A 4,243-nucleotide genomic window follows, 5' to 3' on the forward strand; every position below is an offset into this window, starting at 1 on the left:
TTTTGCCAGATCCACAAAGACACAGTGCAACTCTTTCTGACCTTCACTATACTTCTGCATCAACACACTCAAAGCAAACATCACATCTGCACTGCTCTTTTTCAGTGAGAAGCCATGCTGGCTGCTCATGGATCATCACCTCTCTTCTTAACCTAGCTTCAACAACTCTTTCTTGGTGTGTCTCAGCTTTATCGCTCTGTAGTTACTACAGCTCTGCATATCACCCTTGGTCTTGAAAACTGGTATCAGTACACTTATTCATTCCTCACTCTCCAAACTTGTGTTAAACAATCTGGTTAAAAAGTCTCCTCTGGGAGTGGGCACGATACACGGAATCCAAATTACCATCAGGGTGTACACCTCACCCCTCCGTGGTTGCCCACCTCTCAATTTTAAATACACGTAGACATTGAGGGCTAGCAGGAGGGACTATGCGCTTACCTGCTGCTCTTGGCAGGTAGCTCCATGCCCTCCTGGGTTTTAAATGCACCTTAGAACACACATGCATCAACACTACAAATAAGCGGGTGGAAGGAGGTTTGGAGTCTTCTCTCACCCCCGTTATCTGCGGCCTGCTGGAGCGGGGGGCTAGGAGGAGGAGTTGGCCATCTGGAGTGTGGGGCCTCCCTGCTGCTGCGGAGTCGGTCTGCCTCTCCCCACCGCAGGGAAAAGGGTAACACCACCTGGGTCTGGTGCAGTTCCCCCCTCCAGGGGCAAGGGTACCTAGACCCGGTTCGTTGAGTACGCTTGGGGAGTGTGATCGTGTGTACAGCGTCTCTTTATGTCTGTCTCCACGTTGGTTGAGTGTGAAGTGCATATGAGAGGATGAGGGGATGGGCGTCCAGGTACACACCGGCTCACTCCTTGGCGGCCCGCTTATCGGGGCCTGGATCCTGGGCTCGCTCGGGGCCACTTCGGAGGTGGGGTGCCCCCGGCCTCTCAGCCTGGGGCTCGGTCACTCAGGCACAGCTGGCTGCCGGCGGAGCTCACGGGCGCGTCACTGCAACTCCCCCTGGCTTCTGCTCCGCGGCTGCTGAGTGAGCCCTCATCTGGGACTCTCCTCAGCTCTTACTGGGACAGTGGCGCGGCTGCCCCTCTGTTGGTCTTCCTTGGTCTCTTGTGTTCTGGGGGCCTCTGGATGTCTGGAGTTTTGATCTCCTCCATACCTGCTTCATGCCCTGGAGGACGGGGCTGTGGCCCCCCCACACCCTCTAGCACATCATTACATGAAGGAACCTTTTAAAAAAACAAGCGCGTCCATTTACCGGTCGATCTACGTCCCTACCCTCACCTATGGTCACGAGCTGTGGGTAGTGACCGAAGAACGAGATCGCGGAGCGGATGCAAGCGGCAGAAATGAGCTTCCTCCGAAGGGTGGCTGGCCTCTCCCTTAGAGATAGGGTGAGAAGTTCGGCCATCCGGGAGGGGCTCAGAGTAGAGCAGCTGCTGCTCCACATCGAAAGGAGCCAGCTGAGGTGGTTCGGGCATCTGACAAGGATGCCCCCTGGGCGCCTCCTGGGTGAGGTGTTCCAGGCATGTCCCACCAGGAGGAGGCCCCGGGGCAGACCCAGGACACGCTGGAGAGATTATATCTCTCGGCTGGCCTGGGAACGCCTTGGTGTTCCCCCGGATAAGCTGGAGGAGGTGGCTGGGGAGAGGGAGGTCTGGGCCTCTTTGCTTAGGCTGCTGCCCCCGCGACCCGGCTCCGGATAAAGCGGATGAAGATGGATGGATGGAAGCGCGTCCATGCTCACAGGTGTACACACGGGTGATCACACCCACAAACTACACCCTTTTTGGCTCCTACCTCAAAGCACACTGTGTTCTGTTGATCTTATGTGCTGCACAATAATGTTTAATATTTAGTATTTACTGTCATATTCCCATATATCATTGTGATGTTGTTTATTCTATTACTCTTGTTCTCTTCTGCTTGTTTTCTTTTTTCTTTCTCAACAGGTGATCCAGGTGATCGATAGATGCATTTTTTTTTCTTTTTCTGCCCATTCTGTTGGTTTTTGTTTTTTTGCCCTTCTCCCCTATCCCTCTTCTCAGCTCTTTCTCTTTCTTTCTCCCCTTCTTTCCCCCAGTCAAGTCTGTCCCGTATTCAACAAGTGAAAATAAAATAAACAATAAAAGGTGAATCAAATGGACCATTACGGCAAGGCTGGGATGGTCAATTTGGTAAAGTAAATCCGTTGGGCATCTTTCTTTGCCTTTAGACAATAATTCTGATGGCAAAAGAGCCAAACGGGACAGGCAAAAAAAAAAAAAAAAAGTCCTCTCTCCTCAACATCTCTATACAACCACAGATATGTCATGTGGACCAACTGCCTTTCCTCTCTTCATAGCTGCCTTCACTTCCTCCTTACTTATCCCCTGCGCTTCCTGATTCACTAACTTTCCTCCATCTGTCCTCAGTTTCTGTCTTTATTAATGTCTTCATTAATGAAGACAGTGAGAGAATACTTCTATCTTCCATCTTCTCAACACACTCTCTTCACCATCTTTATCCTTAATCACTCTAACCTGCTGCACATCCTTTTCAGCTCAATCTCTGTATAGCTAATTCATGCAAGTACTGTTCTCCTTCCTTAGTACCCAGCCTCACGTACAACTCAGTATAAGCTTTTTCCTTTGCCACCTCTATCTTTGCAGTTGGCCTGGCCTCCCAGTATTCCTGTCTACTTTTATCCATCTCCCCTGACTATCGCACTTTCTCTTAGCTATTCCTTTGAGGAACTACAGGAAAGTGTCCAATCCACCACCAAGTCTCCTTGTCCTCTTTTCTCTCTCCAAAAGATACACCAAACACCTTCTTTGCCTTTCTCTCACCATTTCAGTTGTATTTTTCCAGTCATCTGGTAACACTTCCCTTCCACCCAGAGAATGTCTACTCCTCCCTGAACTAACAACTGCACAACATTCTTCCTTCTTCAGCTTCCACCATTTAGTTCTTGTCTCTGCCTTCATTCTCTTCCTCTTCTTGACGTCCAAAGTCATCCTATAGACTAGTGTCCAATGCTGCATGGCTACATTCTCTCCTGACACCACCTTGCAGTCTCCTATCTCTTTCAGACTGACCCTTCTGTTTAGGATGTAAGCCACCTGTGTACACTTTCTTCCACTCTTCTACGTCACCTTCTGTTCCTCCTTCTTCTTGAAGTATGAGTTCACCCCAGCCATTTCCATCTTCCTAATTTTGACCTTGTGCATTTCTCTGCTTAACACTATACCTATCTAACACCTCATTATCTCTCTTTCCTTCACCTACATGGCTACTGAAGTCTGCTCCAATCAACACTCTCTACCACTTTATCAAACTAACTGCAGAATTCCTCTTTCTCTTCTAACTGACATCCAACCTTCAACCTGGTCTCCTGCACACACAGTAAATCTACCTTCCTTCTCTCCAGTCATATCAGCCAGCTCTCTCCCTTTGCCAGTCATAGTACCTCCACGCTCCTGCCTGTCCTTCTCTTCGACTCCTAACATGCTTCTCCCCTATATGCAGAAAAAATAATGTTTGATCATCATCAAAAGCCAGATATTTCAAAGTTTCATCTATGAAATATCTGGCTTTCCCATCATAGCAGATGAAATACGTATTTTGCATTAAATTGCATCATTTCGCCTCCTGAAGGGCTCGCAATGAGTCCACTGTGTGTATATATATGTATTTCTTTTCCCTATGGTAATAATACTTTTAGATAAATACTAAGTACTTTTCCACTACTGATGTATATAAAGTAAAATTAGGCTGTAAAGTTAAATCTTACTTTAGATAAATCTTGGTATGTGCTTTTATAATGTGTACTAAATTGTAGTAAAACATGTCAGGGTTCCTTTGTTTCATGTGTTCTGGCCAGTACACTAAGCCTGAGCCTGAGTGAGAGCTGAGCAGAGAATTGTAGCTCACTCTGCTCCCAACTTAACTGATGCCCTGCACCTCCCCCATAGCTGCTGCAGTGGGGGAGGGGCAGGTAAATGTTTCCAGCACTTTGGCAGGTCTGAAGGCAAAAGAGAGTCCAAACCAGGACTAGCAAAGTGTACCTAATATAGCTGTTTAGTGTGTGTGTAAAATAAATAAATAATATGGTAATGGCTCTTTCCACTACTGATATATATAAAGTTTAATTAGACTGTAAAACTAAATCTTACTTTAGATAAATTTTATTTTGTGATTTCATAATGTGTACTAAACTGTAGTTAAAATAAATGTCAGGATTCCTTTATTTCACAT

The 4,243-nt window shown here is 47.0% G+C and overlaps 1 pseudogene; it reads right to left on the reverse strand.

The window, feature by feature from the left end:
* The window catches only part of LOC146576883 (rap guanine nucleotide exchange factor-like 1), a 14,619-nt pseudogene extending 11,124 nt beyond the window's left edge, over positions 1-3,495 (reverse strand).
* Positions 3,496-4,243: the final 748 nt, after the last annotated feature.

The sequence above is a fragment of the Mchenga conophoros genome, linkage group LG4, assembly GCF_057382185.1.
Source record: "Mchenga conophoros isolate Kocher_MC1m ecotype Shallow Benthic linkage group LG4, M_conophoros_male_GT1.1, whole genome shotgun sequence".
In the NCBI taxonomy this organism is placed as follows: domain Eukaryota; kingdom Metazoa; phylum Chordata; class Actinopteri; order Cichliformes; family Cichlidae; genus Mchenga; species Mchenga conophoros.